Below are 18345 nucleotides of genomic sequence, written 5' to 3'. Positions count from 1 at the left end.
TAGCCTCCTAAAGCACTGGGATTACAGGTGGGAATCACTGCGCCTGACAGTGAAATTATTTTGTGATTTGATATTCTCTGACTTCTCTTTATGGTCTCTTTCTGTTGTACCCTCCTGTCCATGAACCCCTCTGTTTTTCATTTTATTCTTCTACCCCCTCCTAAGATACCAGAGATTCATTCTTGAAGGCCAAACAGCCTTGGTGTTGGCCCACTTGTGTTGGGGCAGCTGCACCTGGTCCTTAGTCTGTGCTACTGGACAGGTTTTAAACCTTTCAGAATGGAGCAGCTAAAAAAAGAGTAGATTTTCTCCTGCTTGTATTGACCACCCTTCACAGTGTAACCTTGACACCATTATTTTGCTGCTATGCTGTATTTTTACAAGTTCTTATCTTACCAGTGACCTTTCCCCACTGGGGAGATGAGGAAAGGAAAAAAGTAGGAGAAGGGAAAGATCACATTCTAATGCATGACTAGATTAGAGGGTACAATGCAAAATCCTTCTTTTTTTTCCTACCCAAAATATTAGTCTTCAAGGAACTCTCATGGTGAAGTGGACCGTCAGGTGTGCATGTCTACGGTCTCCTGCAGCACAGTAGAAACATGAGAAGCCCTTTGGTCATGCACTAAAAACAGCTGTTAAAATTAGTTCTAGGGCCAGGTATGGGGGCTTGTGCCTGTAGTCCTAGCTATTTGTGGAGCTTAGGTGGGGAGATTGCATGAACCCAGGAGGTAGAGGCTACAGTGAGCCATGATGGTGCCACTGCACTCCAGCCTGAGTGACAGAGTGAGCCCCTGTCTCAAAAAAAAAAAAAAAAAAAAAAGAAATATTATTTCTAACCATCAATAGTTGGTAACCAGTAGGATGGGAGGAAAAATGGCAGACAATGTGCTTTATGTTAGGCCTGCAGGTATGAAAGACTGAGGGAGGAAGGGCAGACACCAAACTTAGCTGGTATTCTGGGGCAAATGTTTGGCAACTCAGTTGACATTTCTCCCTCTCTTCCTTGGTATCAGCTTTGACTTTGTTCAGAAATCCTACAGGAGGCTGGTTAGAGAATGGAGGCCTCTTCATTCCTCTCTAGAGGTGAATCTTGACTTGTCTTCAACCAGTCATAGTAATTCTGTTCTCCTTTCCACTGACTGTTTTAGTAATGGACCTGTGATGCAGTTTTAGCCAATGAGGTATGAGGAGGGGTCTGATGGAGGTGGCTTTCAGGGTAAGGTTGTCTTTGCTTTTAATAAATGATGCTTGGGAGTGTCAAAGATCCCCTTTCTGCCTCCGAATGTTGTTGCCTGCAACCCCCAGAGGATGGCAGAGGACAGAAGGAGACGCCTGGGTCCTTGGGGATGTGAAAGAGACATTTGATCAACTAGTCCTGGTGTTGCTGCCTATTCATGCTTCTCCTTCTGGGAGATAATATATTTCTTTATTATTGAAGTGATTTTGAGTTGGGTCTTCTATTACTCGTAGATAAATGTGATTCCTTACATTTATATAGTGCTGTGCAGATCTCCCCCTGCCCCCATATGTTGTCCCAGTTGATTCTCACAGAAACCCTATGGGGGCATGCAAGGCAATATAAGATAAGGAAATTGAGGCTCAGAAGGAGGGTGTGGCCCTGCAACCAAAATGGTCTGATTTCTACTCCAGAGTTTTTCATCAAACCTCGTGAATTTAGGTGTGATGGCAATAGTGGGAACAGCAGGAGTGGGAGAATCTCTTCGAAACTCTTGGAGAATCTCTTGGTAAAGAAGAGGATAGGAAGCTGCTGGAAACAAATTTCCCTGATGTCCCATTGGCCTCAAATTGGCTCAGATGGACTTTTGGGGGATTTTTTTCATTCCATTTGTTTATTTAATAATTAAAAAAAATACAGATGGGGTCTTGCTGTCTTGATGGGAGTGAGAAGGTATTTTTGCTTGGCTGGCCTTTTCCCTCCCCTCCTCTCCCCTCCCCTTCCCTTCTTTTTTTTGAGACAGGGTCTCACTCTGTTGCCCAGGCTGGAGTGCAGTGGTATGCTCTCTCCTCATTGCAACCTCCACCTCCCAGGTTCAAGGGATTCTCATGCCTCAGTCTTTCAAGTAGCTGGTATTATAGGTGTGTGCCACCTATAATATTTGTCTTTCTGTGCCTGGCTTATTGCACTTAACATAATGGTCCCCAGTTCCATCTATGTTGTTGCAAATGTCAGCATTCCATTCTTCCTTTATGGCTGAATAGTACTCCATCATGTATATGTACCACATTCTCTTTATCCATTCATCTGTTGATAGACACTTAGGTTGCTTCCAAATCTTGGCTATTGCAAACAAACATGCGAGTGCAGATATCTCTTTGATATACTGATTTCATTTCTTTTGCATATATAACCAGCAGTGGAATTGTTGGATCATATGGTAACCCTATTTTTAGTTTCTTGAAGAACCTTCAAAGTGTTTTTCCGTAGTGGCTATATTAATTTGCATTCCCTCCAACAGCATATGAGGGTTCCCTTTTTTCCCACATCCTCGCCAACATTTATTATTGCCTGTCTTTTGAGCATAGCCATTTAACTGGGGTGAGATAATATCTCATTGTAGTTTTGATTTGCATTTCTCTGATGATCATATGCCTATTTGCCATTTGCATGTCTTCTTTTTAGAAATGTCTATTCAAATCTTTTGCCCATTTTAAATTGGATTATTAGATTTTTTCCCATAGAGTTGTTTGAACTCCTTACATATTCTGCTTATTAATCCCTTGTCAAAAGGGTAGTTTGCAAATATTTTCTCTCCTTCTGTGGGTTGTTTCTTCACTTTGTTGATTGTTTCCTTCTCTGTGCAGAAGTTTTTTTTTTTTTTAACTTAATGTGTTCCTGGTTCTTCATTTTTGCTTTGGTTGCCTGTGGATATCTGCTAGGTTCATTGGTCTGTAGTGCAGATTAAGTACAATGTTTCTTTGTTGGCTTTCTATGTGGATGATCTGTCTAATGCTAAAAGTGGGTTGTTGATGTCTCCAGCTGTTATTTTTGGGGAATCTCTCTCTCTTTTTAGCTCTAATATTTGCTTTATATATCTGGGTGCTCCAGTGTGGGGCACATATATATTTATAAATTATTATATCCTCTTGTTGAATTTACCCCTGTATCATTCTATGATGACCTTCTTTTTCTTTTTTGATAGTTTTTGTTTTGAAATATATTTTGTCTGATATATAAATCTATTTTGTCCAATGTAATATACAAAATAGTATAGCTTCTCCTGCTCTTTTTTGGTTTCCATTGGCATGGAATATCTTTTTCCCTATCTTTATTTTCAGTCTTTGTGTGTCTTTACAGGTGAAGACTATTTTCTGTAGGCAACAGATCAATGTATCTTGAGTTTTTAATCCATTCAGACACTCTATATCTTTTGATTGGAGAATTTAGTACATTTACATTTAATGTTACTTTTTTCTACTTCTTTTCCAATATTCATACAATGTTATGATTGATAAGTGATAAGTTACTCCTGCCATTTTGTCGTCTGTTTTCTGGCTGTTTTATGATCTTTTCTTCCTTCTTTCTCCCTTTCTTGTATTACTTCTAGTAGGTATCTTTGATCTTTGGGAGTTCGAATATGAAATGCCTTGAGGTAGTCTTTTTCAGGTTAAATCTACTTGGTGTTCTATAATCTTCTTGTTCTTGATATTGTTATCTTTCTCTAGGTTTGGGAAGTTCTTTGTTATTATCCCTTTAATAAACTTTCTACACCTGTCTGTCTACCTCTTTTTTAAGGCCAATAACTCTTAAATTTGCTCTTTTGAGGCCATTTTCTAGATTCTGTAGGTGTGCTTCATTGTTTTTTTCTTTTGTCTCACTGACTATATTTCTAAATAGCCTGTCTTAAAGCTCACTAATTCTTTCTTCTGCTTGATCAATTCTGCTATAAAAAGACATAAATTCTTCTGTATGCCAATTGCATTTTTTCAGCTCCAGAATTTATGCTTAATCTTTTTTAATTATTTCGATCTCTTTGTAACATTTATCTGATAGGATTCTGAATTCCTTCTCTGTTTTCTTGAATTTCTTTGAGTTTCCTCAACACAGCCATTTTGAATTCTCTGTCCAAAAGGTCGCATATCTATTTTTCTCCAGGATAGGTCCCTGGTGCCTTATTTAGTTCTTTTGGTAAGTTCATATTTTTCTGGATGGTGTTGATGCTTGTAGATGTTCTTTAGTATCTGGGCATTGAAGAATTAGGTATTTCATATAGTCTTTATAGTCTGGACTTGTTTGTACCCATCCTTTTTGGGAAGGCTTTCCAGATATTTGAAAGGACTTGGGTGTTGTGATCTAAAGTTTTATCTGCTTTAGAGGGCAACTCATGCACAGTAATCCTGTGGTTCTTGAAGACTTGTAGAGGTATTGCCTTGATGGACTTGAGCAAGATCCAGGAGATTTCTCTGGATTATCAGACAGAGACTCTTATTCTCTTCCCTTACTTTTTCCCAAACAAATGAAGTCTCTCTCTCTGTTCTGGGCCACCTGAAGCTGGAGGTAGAGTGACACAAGCACCCTTGTGGCCACGACTACTGTGACTGCACTAGGTCAGACCTGAAGTCAGGACAGCACTGGGTCTTACCCAAGGCCTTTTATAACCACTGCCTGTCTACTTACCTGTATTCACTCAAGACCCTAGAGCTCTACAGTCAGCATGTAGCAAAGCCAGCCAGGCCTATGTCCTTCCCTTCAGAGTGATGAGTTCTTCCAGGTTCTGGTGGGGGTGCTGTCAGGGAGATAGGGACTACAGTCAAAAACCTCACCATCTACTTGGTGTTCTATTGTACTGTGGCTGAGCTGCATCACACCACAAGGTGCAGTGCTTCCCACTCTTTCCTCCTCTTTCCAAAGGCAGAGAGCCTCACCCTGTGGCCACCACCACCACAGGCCCATGGAGAGTATTGCCACACTACCACTGATGTTCCCTTAAAGCCCAAGGGCTCTTAAGTCAGCTTGTGGTGAATCTGCCTGACCTGGGTCTCACCCTTCAGGGCAGTGGGTTCTCCTTTGATCCAGGGTGGGTGCAGAAATACCATCCAAGAGCCAAGTCTTGGAATTGGGGACCCCGAGAGCCTGCTTTGGGTTCTACTCACCTCTGGCTGAGCCGGTACCTAAGGTGTAAGACAGAGTCCCTTTACTCTTCCCTCTGCTTTTCTCAAGCATAAAGACTGTTGCTCTATAGCAACTACATCTGGAATGTGCTGAGTCTCACCTGAAGCCAATAAGTCACAGAGTCTCACCGAAGGCTCTCAATGGAGTACCTGTCTATTACTGCTGGTTGTTTAGTGCCCAAGGGCTCTTCAGTTAGCAGGTGATGAATCCTGCCAGAACTAGGTCCTTCCCTTCAAGGCAGCAGGTTCCCTACTGGCCCACGTTGTATGTAGAAACACCATCTGGGAACTGGGGCCTGGAATGGGGGGTGGCCTCATGACTCTGACCAGTGCCCTATCCTGCTATGTCTGAGCTGGTATCCAGGATGCAAGACCAAGTCCTCCCCATTCTTCCCTCTCCTCTCCTAAAGTGGTAGGAAGGAGTCTCTTTTGAAGCCACAAGCTGTGCAGCCTGGACTAGGTGAGAGTTGATGCCAGCACTCCCACAGCCGCCCTGGCTGGTGTCTCAGTAGGCCATGCACCCACTGAGTTCATTGGCTCTGGGCCTGTTTCAGCCCTAGGACTCATCTAGGAGTTGTGGTCCTTGTGGCCTACACTGCTTTTCAAGTTTACTTACAGCCCCAAAGTACTTTAGTTCATTGTCATGATGCTTGGGGGAACTCAATTTCTGACTGCTGGAACTGGTGATTTCTTGTTGGCTAGGGCTGGTTTAAGTATTTTCTCCATGGGCAGGTATCAGCTGAGTTTTGGTCAGTCTTCCTTTCTGCTATAACAGGGCAGCACTGAGTTCAGTGCCTTACATTTGCTGCATTCTCCCTCCCCCAGTGCACAGAAATGCTCTTTACACCATGCAACCATTGCTGGGGAGTGTGGGAGGAGTGGTGTTGGCAATTCAACACTTTTTTCTACTTCTTCTGTGCATCTTTCAGCAATATTAAGTCAAAACCAGGTACTGGCTGGGTGCAGTGGCTCATGCCTATAATCTCAGCCCTTTGGGAGGCCAAGGCAGGAGGATCACTTGAGTTCAGGAGTTTGAGACCCGCCTGGCCAACATGGTGAAACCTCGTCTCTACCAAAAATACAAAAAATTAGTGGGGCATGGTGGCACGTGCCTATAATTCCAGCTACTCAGGAGGCTGAGGCAGGAGAATTGCTTCAACCTGGGAGACGGATGTAGCAGTGAGCCTAGATTGTGCCACTGTACTCCAACCTGGGTGACAGAGTAAGACTCTGTTTCAAAAACAAAACAAAACAAAGACAAAACCAGGTACTGTCACTGTTCACCTGATTTTGCTTCTCATGAAGGTGCTTTTTTCTGTGTAGGGAGTTTTAAATTGCTGTCCTTGTTGGGGGATGCTTGGTGCAGGCTTCTATTTTGCCATCTTGCTCCACCTCCCATCTGAGTTTATATAATTTACTATCTCATGATTAAAAATCTAAAAAGCTATAAGAACTTTATTTCTACTTATGGAAACATGTTTAAATGTGTTTATACATGCCCACGGTATGTTTACATTATAAAATATGTCATAGTCAGCCAAAATTCATAAACATTTTATTAACAGTGAGAAAAATGAGTGTTTATATAAAATATATAGCAAATAACCCCCCCTTTTAGTTTATGTGACTTAACTAAATGTTTCATTAATTAATTTGTTTTAAAATTGTCTTCAAAATTGTCAACATACATTTTTGCCTAGGTTTACTGGTCAGATAATTTTATATTTGTTTTTGCTAGATGTGTTAAGGTCATGATGCTATAAACCCAGTCTAAAACAGAATGACTTTGTTGTGAAAATCTTTCATATATAAGATTGATTTAATGTTGTTGATATACTTAAAACAGCTCTGTCTTCTGGGTTATCAACAGGATACCCATGTATTTAACTTTAAAGTTCTTACTTAGATAAATACTTGATATTAACAGACATGAAACTTGTTAATAAACACAGCAATGACTAGCTTTATCTCATATTTCAGTTTTCAGAAGTAATCTAGATGTAATTGATAAATAAATTAGTTAATTATAAATAGAGTAAATATTTATTAATGAAATTTTTATGTAATTTAAAATCCTGAAGTTATATTATGTTAAATAGTAGATACAATGTCTGGATCACATCCAAATAAGATAAAAGTGGAAACAAACCACTGAATAAATATAAGTTCATTTTTGGCTTTTTAAAGTTTATAAAATTTTAAATATATTTATATTTATTAATCAAAAATGAATTTAGGAAAAAATACTTTTATATGATAAATAATCTTGAATAGTAAATTTTAGTCCTATAAAATAATTGGCTTTTATATAAAATGAAAAATGGGAGGACAAAGACTTGGGCATTAAAAAAATGAGAAAATCTCTAAGCAAGTCAAAGAGCATTTATGAATAATAGGCCTATGAGAAAACTTTCATGAATGATCAGGTTGGCTGGGATTAAAAATAAATTGTTTATAAGTGGTTTTCTAAAATTTAAACATTGATGTTGGAGGTGTACTGATACAGGACCAGAGCCTGGTCCTTCATTTTTAAAACAACATTTTCTTGAAGTATTGATCTGCTCCTGATAAAATTGTAAGAAGCTTTCATTTTGAATTCTAAAATCTATTTCTTTAACAGCTACTTCTAAATTGCAGGCAGTTTCTACTTCTGCTACCTTTTTTTGCTGAGATTTATTTAATTTCCCTAGTTTCACATTAAAAATGCTGTCTTCTTCATTTAAAATAGTAATTTCATTGCTTTTTTTTTTTTTTTTTTTGAGACAGGGTTTTACTCAGTCATGCAGGCTGGAGTGTAGTTGCACGACCATGGCTCACTGCAGCCTTGACCTACTGGGCTCAAGCATTCCTCCAACTTCAGCCCCCCTAGTAGCTGAGACTAAAGGCACATGCAACCATGCCCAGCTAATTTTTGTGTTTTTTGTAGAGACAGGATTTTGCCATATCGTCCAGGCTGGTCTCGAACTCCTGGGCTCAAGTGATCTGCCCACCTTGGCCTCCTAAAATGCTTCGATTACAGATATTGCACCTATCTGGTAATATTACTTGAGGTAGAGTTTTGCTTTTGCAATTTCTTGGATTCATATCTCAGTGGTTCAAATTTGCCATGTCTTGCTATTTGATTTGCAGGTCATATATCATTGCATTCAGGTTTTTCTCCTCTTTAGAAAGCCTGGGATGGTAACTCTCTCCTTCAATTTTTTTTCATCAGTTGCTATACATTTTTTTTTTTTGATTCTAACTACTGGTATGGCCTGACACTAAATATTTATCCTGAAGGTCTAGAAATCAATGCTATTTTTCAATATAACTTGATTCTGTACTTTTGGCTTTTCTTGATACATATGAATTGTTATAATCATGACCTGGGACACATCTTCCTGTATCTTATTAAATTCAAGTACCCTTTTCATCAGATTTGACTTCCAGGTTATCTAAATGAGCTCCCCAAAAGGAGAAACAATCAGATTGCAGATTTAATTTTTTGGTACCTGGCCTGAGGAAGATTATACATTTTATCAACATAATTTCCTGTGTTGCCTGTGTTATATTTGATTTCTTTTTTAAACCTGAAGTTTAAAATGGTTAAGATAATTTTAATGTGATTATTTGTATGGCTTTTTAAGCCTTTTGATTATCACTCTGGTTACATGAATGACTTATTTCACAAGTAACTTGTGATTCTGTATTGATGCAGTGTTTTGAGCCTTTTAAAAAACTTCTTCAAAATCAAATTCCAATTTAAGGTTTTGAAATGTAGAATTAACTTTGGAATTTTCCAGTTGGACTCCTGGAAAGCATTAAAAGATATCAGGGGAACCAGCCCCCAATATTTCAACGTAGGTTTTTTTCTATTTTCCCTAAGTGTTGGCCAGTCTGAGAAATAGAGAAAGAGTACAAAAGAGAGAAATTCTACAGGTGGGCCTCTGGGGGTGACATCACTTATTGGTAGGTTCTGTGATGCCCCTTGAGCCGCAAAACCAGCAAGTTTTTATTAGGGATTTCAAAAGGGGAGGGGGGTACGAACAGGGAGTAAGTCACAAAGATCACATGCTTGAAAGGGCAATAAAAAATTACAAGGCCAGGGCGAGATTAGAATTACTGATGAGGTTCCATGTCCCACTGGGCATGCATTGTCATTGATAAACATCTTAACAGGAAACAGGGTTTGAGAGCAGACAACCGGTCTGACTAGAATTCGCCAGGCTGGAATTTCCTAATCCTAGCAAGCCTGAGGGCACTGCAGAGACCAGGGCGTATTTCATCCCTTATCTTCAACCTCATAGGGAGGACACTCCCAGAGCGGCCGTCCATAGACCTACCCCTGGGAATGCATTCCTTTCCCAGGGTTATTCCTTGCTGGGAAGAGTTCAGTGATATTTCTCCTATTTGCTTTCTGCAAGAAGAGAAATATGACTCTATTCTGCCCGGACCCATAGGCAGTCAGACTTTATGGTTATCTCCCTTGTTCCCTGAAAATCACTGTTATCCTGTTCTTTTTTATGATGCCCAGATTTCATATTATTGAAATACATGTTTTACAAATAATTTTTACAGATAATGCAAGCATCACAGGGTCCTGAGGCGACATGCATCCTCAGCTTACAAAGATGACGGGATTAAGAGATTAAAGACAGGCATAGAAAATTATAAGATGTAATCCCAGCACTTTGGGAGGCCGAGATGGGCGAATCACAAGGTCAGGAGATCGAGACCATCTTGGCTAACCTGGTGAAACCCCGTCTCTACTAAAAAATAAAAAAAACTAGCCGGGTGAGGTGGCAGGTGCCTGTAATCCCAGCTACTTGGGAGGCTGAGGCAGGAGAATGGCGTCAACCCAGGAGGCAGAGCTTGCAGCGAGCTGAGATCCGGCCACTGCACTCCAGCCTGGGCGACAGAGCGAGACTCTGTCTCAAAAAAAAAAAAAAAAAAGAAAATTATAAGAGTATTGATTGGGGAAGTGATAAATGTCCATGAAATCTTCACAATTTATGTTCAGAGACTGTAGTAAAGACAGGCATAAGAAATTATAAAAGTATTAATTTGGGGAAATAATAAATGTCCATGAAATCTGCACAGTTTATGTTCTTCTGCTGTGGCTTCAACCAGTCCCTCCGTTCGGGGTCCCTGACTTCCCGCAACAAAAAGATATCTTTCTCATCTTGTAGAGGTATTAAATGATTTGGGTTATTTGGTAAATTTTATAAGAAACATTGTCAAATGATAACTGATGCTAGGTTTTTCTTTTATTTGCATTTATGGGAATGTTATTGATATGAATGTTTGAAAAATTATATAAGTTCATACAAGTCTGCTGGAAATGATGGCTCATGCCTATAATCCCAACACTTTGGGAGGCTGAGGTCGGAGGATTGCTTATAGCCAGGAATTTGTGACCAGCGTGGGAAACAAAGCAAGACCCTGTCTCTACTAAAACAAAACAAAACAAAAAAGAAAAAAAAAAGTCAAGCATGGTGGTACAAACGTATAGTCCCAGCTGCTTGAGAGGCGGAAGCAGAAGGATTGCTTGAGTCCAGGAGTTTGAGGTTGCAGTGGGCTATGAATGTGTGATTGCACTCTAGCCTGGGCAATAGAGCAAGACCACATCTTTAAAAAAAATTCATACAAATGTATTATATTACCAGTTATCATTCTGGTTATCTTCAAATACTGTGTGTAATAGCAATAAATAAATGTTCTTCTCAGTTGTTAACTTCATCAGATTTTTAACCATGGCTGTTTTAAGTTTTTGTCATCCATGTTATTGTTTTGAATTATTTTTTAAAAAACAGACTCATGGAAAATATTCTAACAAGTACTGTTTTGTTTTTATTTGTTTATTTTTGAGACAATCTTGCTCTGATGCCCAGGCTGGAGTGCAGTGACGTGATCCTGGTTTACTGTGACCTCTGCCTCCCTGGTTCCAGTCATTCTCATGCCTCAGCCTCCTGAGTAGGTGGGATTACAGGCTTGCACTACCACGCTGGGTTAATTTTTTGTATTTTTAGTAGAGATGGGGTTTCACTATGTTGGCCAGGCTGTTCTTGAACTTCTGGCCTCAAATGATCCTCCCACCTTGGCCTCCCAAATTGCTGGGATTACAGGCATGAGCCATTGTGCCTGGCCCTAAAAAATGCTCTTAAATACAGGTTTCTAAAAGCTTGAAGATCAATGGACAAAATAACAATTTCCAGAACTGTAATAAAAAAGTGAGTTCATGAAACTATTAATCAAGATCAGGCAGAACAAAAATTAATTACATGAGTTTAAATAACGGATGAAGACAATGTTTTTATGACTTTATTTCAAATGTTGTTGGTTCTTTACTCAAATATTTTTTTCCAGATTTAAGAAAATCTTGTCTCTCAAGCTATTTATAATTTATAGCAATTTGGTAAAGTATACTTGTGTAAATAAAGATAAAACCTTTTTTTCTCTTTACTTGATTCCTCCATAATTAGAAAACCATTTGTGAGTCTTCTTGTGGTAATATGGACATTTCAATAAGTCTAATAAAAATCTGCTGTGTCTATATAGCAGAATACAATTGGAAACTGGTTATATTACCAAGGCTTTGACTGAAAGGTCATTTTTGAAACTACTGGGGCCAGACGTGGTGGCTCACGCCAGCAATTCCAGCACTTTGGGGGACCAAGGTGGGTGGATCATTTGAGCCCAGGAGTTCGAGAGCAACCTGGACATGGCAAAACTTTGTCTCTACAAAAAATACAAAAATTAGCCGGGCATGGTGGTCTGTGCCTGTAGTCCCAGCTTACTAGGAAGGCTGAGGTGGGAGAATCGTTTGACCCTGGGAGGTTGAGGCTTCAGTGCTTCAATGAACAGTGATCGTGCCACTGCACTCCAGTCTAGGCGACCCTGTCAGTAAGACCCAGTCTCAGTAAAAACAAAAAAAACCAAAAAAAACCCCAAAACCAAAAAACTAAAACTAGAATGGTATTTTCTACTGGGAATGTGGATTTGTGGATTGGTGGTGAAATACAGAAAATTTAAAGCCTACACTAGAATCCACTGAAAAAAGCAAACAAGAAAAATTTCAAGGTTGGCTACACTGAATTTGAATCTAAAGATTTTTTAAAAAAGTGAAAAACAAAAGAAGACATAGATCCAATCCCATGTACCAGGAAATCCACTCTAAGGTGTAGACGGAAAATATATTTAACACGTGTATCAGGACACAGGCACAAGTAACTTCAAAGCAGCGCTGTTTTAAATAGTAAAAAAAGGAAAAACTGGAAACTGTTCAAAAGCTCCATCATCTCTATGATCTTGGTCTTCCGCCCCGTCTTCCTCTCCAAGGTGAATGTGTACTGGGCCAGCACCACCCCCACCACCATGGTGCACACGCTGCCGCTCGCTACCGCGACCACCCTCGCCACGGTCGCGCGGTGCATGGACGAAGCCCTCATGAATGTCCCGGCAGGAAAAAAACACGGCGATTGGGACTCTCAGAAGTGCGGAATCCCAGAGCACCACCTAGATGCCCGCGACGCCCTGTCCCCGCTAGGCCCCACCCACACGCTCGGAGGGGAGGGCGTGGGCACGCTTCTGGGGGGCGTGGCCTGCGACCGGAGCCCAGGCGGGAGGCGGGTCTTCCTTGAGGAACTGCTGTCTTGACGGGGCAGAGGATTGCAGTAATTATCCCTCTCTGCTAATAAGAACCAGGCCGTGGTTCACTCGAGCCCCGCCCCAGCAGTAATCTAATTCCAACCGCGGCCCCCTGAGAAGTCGGTCTCCTCCTTCGCGCCTCAGCCTCTCTGGACTCCAGCCCCCAGAAGGCGGCGCGGCGCGGCGTGACTGCGCAGTGGCGTCCGTTGTAAGTGCTATGACAACAGGGCGAAGATGGCTCAGAGTTAGTCTGGAGAGGGGAGGTGTCCCTTCCGCTGCGGCCGTCGGGTTTCTGCTACATCCCATTCGCCGCCTCCTCCATCCTTTCCTCCTCGGTGTGAGCAGCAGGACTTGCAGTTGTTCTCTCCTGCCTAGTGTCTTCCAAGGGATAGATGCCGTTTCCTCTGCTGGTCTCTGGGGGGTGACGGGGGGCGCAGGGGAGCTTCTTGGGGGAATCACTCCAACTCTGTGGAGCTAATGGTGCTGCCTGGTGGGGCTCTCTCTTTGCCCGGGACGTGGAACAACTTTCAGCTGGAGGACAAGAGGGAATAGTGAAGCTAAAGGTTGCTTTTCTTTGCACTCTCCGTTCTTGCTCCCTCTGCTCCATCACTGGGACCTTGTCAGGCGTTCATAAAGGGAAATTTGCGGAACGAGGGTTCGCAGAAAGGTGAGACAGAGCTCATCTGACGTGGCATCAGGTAAGATGGTATGTCCGGTATTAAACTTCGGGTACATGAATGCCCTTTCCATTTTTTATTTTGTGAACAAGATCCTCCAATGCAATATAATGGTTTGGGGGCTGTAAGGTGATTGATTTCTTAGAAAGATGTTTGCACTGGAATAAACACTAGGAGCACAAAGTGTATGCGATTCTGTGAATACCTTTGAGAAAAAAGGGATGAGACTTTTTAAGGATTCCATTGAGGAATGTCACATGGAGCATGAGCATCCTCCTGAGACACTTCAACAGGTCTGTGAGTAAATGGGCAAAGCAGTTCCCAGCCTACGACTGAAGTAGGATGCATGTACTAATACCCCCAATCCTTCTCGTAATAGGATTATTGTTTCTCCTCTTTTTACTTGGAGACCACAACAGTTTAGATGAGCTGCGCTGGTTTTATCAGCACTTCCTGCCAGTCAAGTCCTGCATTTGACTTCAATTTCCTGGAGAAATGTATTTTTTTGGGTATCTCACTTTTACTTTAAAAATGAAACCGTATCTTACATGTATACACATCTTACATGTCCTCATTGATAAACAACCTGAAAGATGCTGCAGGATAAGCTATGGGTCTTAAGTTGGCCAGCATTCAGAGAGAGAAAGATTTTCGAACTTATTAGCATTTTATAAAGAAAACAATTACTGAGTTTTTTTTCATGAATAAGCGGAAGAATTAAAAAAAGAAACTAGAAAACCCAGAAGTTTTTAAAGAAGAATTTTAAAAAACTTTATTTTGAAAACAAGTTACAAGTTATTTGTGAGACTTTAAGGGATTTTTCATTGCGTGTAATTGTTGTGCTTAAATGACAACTATACACTTATATTTATGGTACAACTTCTTGATAGAAATGCTCATTGAAGGGAAAAAATCCAACAGCAATAGTATATATAGTAATTTTAAAACTTTTGCACCTTTTGAGTGATGTAGTAAGTCTTATGCTTTAGAATACTTTCAAATATTTTTTGAAAATTATTAAAATACATGAAGTTATTATAAAACATCCCTGCTGATTAATAACATTTCCATTAGTGATTGCTATCAGTCTTTGTGAGTCCCATTTCAAATTTCAGTCCAGAGGGTGAGTTTGGCATTCGTAATTGTGTCTTGCACAGAACACACTACCACCATCTCTTTCCACTACCACTGCTACCACCGTCTCTCACACCACCACTGTTTCTACTGTTAGGTTATTACTGACTAATGAGTACTTGCTATGGGTTGAACCATTTTATCCTCCTCCATCCTAGAACAATTGAGATACTAGAGGATGAGGGACTTGTTTCAGGTCATGTAGTGGAAACGTGGTCAGAAAGTGAACCCAGAGCTGTTCTACTCCAAATTTTGTGTTATTTTGCCCTTTGCATCTTTTGTTGAAAATTCCAACAGTGAGCCCTTGTATTATTGCCTTCAAAAGCAGTATACTTCTAATGCTATATGCATTTGTCATCTTTCTTTGACTGGAAGACCTGATTTCTACTTTCTTAAATTTAATGTGACACTAGCATAACCTGGAGAAAGCAAAGCTCTGAAAATGAACAACAGCTTCAAGATCTGTTTCCAGAACTGACCCTCAAACCCGTATGTTTTCCCCACAGCATTCTTTGGGGTGGTTATTTTCACAGCTGATCATATTGTAGGACTAGGTCAATGAGGTGTTAATACAGCCATCTCTTAAATGAAACCTGAATCTGAGTAAACTTGTTGTAGAAAAAATAAGTATTCAAAACAAACGAGTGTCAAGTGAAGAATGTAGAAGAGAATTTCTAGAGTTTAGGGGGTAAGGAGATTATCTACCATTTATTATTCTAATAAGGCATTAGAAACTAATCTGTTGTGCCTATTTATAGGAATGCACCTGTTACAACATTCAAATTATTGTCTTCTAATCATCCTTTAACAATTTAATCAAATGTATGACATACTTGCCTGCAGTTTGAACTTGTAGTGATTAGAATTAGTGTGAATAGAGCTATTGTTTTTATAGTCTACATGGAGGGGCGTGTGCATAGGCCGTTTGTTTAGAGTTCTGGAGTAGACAGTCTGGGTTTAGGTACTGCACATCACCTAACTAGTGAGACCAGTGGCGCAGGTTTCTTAACCTCTCTGTATTCGAGGATACCTGAATAATAGTATCTACAATTTACTTTGTAGTTTTGTTATGAAGATTAAAATAGAATGCTTGCAAAGCATTTAGAATCCTGACTGGGCTTTAGTAAATGATTAGTAGATACTTTCCTTTAAGGCGATGTCATTAAAAACCTGGTTTTTATTTTCCAGTTACTTAAAAGACAAATCAGTGAGCAACTGGAAATCAACACTGAATGAAAAGGGGATAAAATGCAAACCTCGGTTCCTTATTCAAGACAGTTAACTGAATTTAAAAAATCAGTGTATATGTGTTTTATTTTTTGTTATTTAAAACACTTTTTGTTTATTTTTGTAACTCAAAAGTCAAGTTTCATGACTGAAAAATGTTTATTACTATTGTTCCTTACCATCCTTCCTAACCTGTCAGTACCAGACCTCCCCCACCCAACTGCTTATCTTAATATCTCAATGTCAAGGCCTATATTTTTCCTAGATTGGAATACAGATGAGCATTTTATTTGTGTCTCAATTTATGGCTAATTTTTCATTTTCTTGATGACTTAGGATATATTCCAGGAAAAAGGGCAGAATGTATTTTGCTGACCTTCTAAATTTAATTTGCTATTGCACTTTTTTTTTTTTTTAATATTTAAAGAAGTTTAAAAATTTTAGTTTTTTCTGCCATGCTCGGCAAAGACGACGTCTCACTATGTTGCCCAGGCTGGTCTTGAACTCTTCAGCTCAAGTGATAAATCCGCCTTGGCCTCCTAAAGTGCTTGGATTACAGGTGCGTGCCACTGCTCCTGGCGTAATGGTAAATGTGGCCAAAATACAGGAGTGTTCTACTTAAAAAAAAAAAAAAAAAAAGAAACTTCATTTTTGTTTTTTGGGGGAATTTGAAGCATAAGCAAAAGCATAAAGAATAACAAAATGAACCCCCATGTATACATCACCATTTGTTCTCTTTAAAAAAAAAATAACAGCTTTGTTGAAATATAATTCAAATACTATACAATTCACCCATTTAATGCATAAAATTCAGTTCGTTTTTTGTATATTCACAGATACATGTAACCATTACCACAGCCAAGTTTGGAATATTTTTATCAACTCAAAAAGAAACCGCACATCCTTTAGCTGTAACTCTCCTTCCCTCTTTGTTCTCCCCCACCCCGAGACCTAAGCAACTACGAATCTACTTTCTGTCTCTATGAATTTGCCTATCCTGGATATTTTATATAAACAGAATCATATAATAGGTGGCCTTTTGTGACTGGCTTCTTTAACTTAGCATGTTTTTAAGAGCCAGATATGTCTCATTCTAAAACCTATATGTTTTTATTCATTTATGTTGTAACATATATCAGTATTTTGTTCTTTTACTTTTTATGGCCAAATAATATTCTACTGTATGGATACTACCTTTTGTTTATATATTCATCAGCTGATGGACATTTGGGTTGTTTCCAAATTTTGGCTATTATGAATAATGCTACTATAAACATTTATGTGTAAGTTTTTTTGTGTGGACATATGTTTTCATTGCTCTTGGATAGACACTTCAGTGTTAAATTGCTGGGTCATATGGTAATTCTGTGTTTAAGTGTTAGAGGAACTTCTAGATTCCTTTCCAAAGTGGTTGCATCATTTTGCATCCCCACTAGCAGTATATGAGGGTTCTGATTTCTTCACATCCTCACTAACACTTATTACTATCTGACTTCTTTGATTCTGTCATAGTAGGTGTGAAGTGATATCTCATAGTTTTGATTTGTGTTTCCCTAATGACTAATTATGCTGAGCATTTTTTTTTTTTTTGGAAACAGAGTTTTGCTCTTGTTGCCCAGGCTGCAGTGTAATGGTGTGGTTTTGGCCCACTGCAACCTCTGCCTCTCGGGTTCAAGCGATTCTCTTGCCTCACCATCCCAAGTAGTTGGAATTACAGGCATCTGCCACCATGCTTGGCTATTTTTTTAAAAAAAAATTTTTTTTTAATTTTTAGTAGAGATGGGGTTTCACCATGTTGGCCAGGCTGGTCTCAAATTCCTGGCCTCAGGTGATCCGCTTGCCTTGGCCTCCCAAAGTGCTGGGATTACAGGTGTGAGCCACTACACCCGGCCTTGAGCATCTTTTTATGCTCGTATTGGCCATTTGTATATCTTACTTGGAAAAATACCTATTCAGACCCATCGTTCATTTTTAACTGGACTTTTTTTTTATTATTGAGTTGTATGAGTTCTTGTATATTATCAGATATATGATTTGCAAATATTTTCTCCCATCATTTCATCTTCTTGATGGTGACCTTTGAAACCCAAAAGTTTTTAGTTTTGATGAAGTCTAGTTTATTTTGTTTTTTTGAGATAGAGTCTCACTCTGCTGCTCAAGCTGAGGTGTGGTGGCATGATTTTAGCTCACAGCAACCTCAAACTCCTGCCTCAGCCTCTCAAGTAGCTGGGACTATAGGCACACACAACCATGCCCAGCTAATTTTTTATTTTTTGTTTAGATGGGGTCTCGCTTTGTTGCCCAGGCTCTTCTCAAACTCTCAGGCTTGAGCAGTTTGCTTACCTCAGCCTCCCAAAGTGTTGGGATTACGGACGTCAGCCACTGCACCTGGCTTTATTTGTTTATTTACTTATTTTGAGACAGGATCTTGCTCTGTCATCCAGGCTGGAGTGCAGTGGTGCAATCATGGCTCTCTGTAGCCTCAGCCTCCCAGTGTCAAGCAATTCTCCCACCTCAGCCTCCCCAGTAGCTGGGACTACAGGCACAC

The 18345-nt window shown here is 39.9% G+C and overlaps 1 protein-coding gene across 13 annotated transcripts in view; it reads left to right on the top strand.

Annotated features, from left to right (window-relative positions):
- Positions 1-18345, top strand: part of BBS9 (Bardet-Biedl syndrome 9) — a 557785-nt gene that overhangs the window by 47327 nt on the left and 492113 nt on the right. For 4 of the 13 annotated variants that reach the window (XM_038004816.2, XM_007981648.3, XM_073008975.1 and 1 more), the window contains exon 1: positions 12974-13457. The exons of 2 other annotated variants lie outside the window; for them this stretch is intronic. The gene's annotated coding sequence lies outside the window, so the exon portion shown is untranslated. Of the gene's footprint in view, positions 1-12701; positions 13458-18345 lie in introns of those variants that run through there. 7 more of the 13 variants (XM_038004811.2, XM_038004812.2, XM_073008976.1 and 4 more) reach the window with 6 other exon arrangements.

The sequence above is a fragment of the Chlorocebus sabaeus genome, chromosome 21 (assembly GCF_047675955.1).
Source record: "Chlorocebus sabaeus isolate Y175 chromosome 21, mChlSab1.0.hap1, whole genome shotgun sequence".
Classification (NCBI taxonomy): domain Eukaryota; kingdom Metazoa; phylum Chordata; class Mammalia; order Primates; family Cercopithecidae; genus Chlorocebus; species Chlorocebus sabaeus.
The sequence above is the reverse complement of the archived record's forward strand: the minus strand, read 5'-3'. Positions and strand labels throughout refer to the sequence as shown.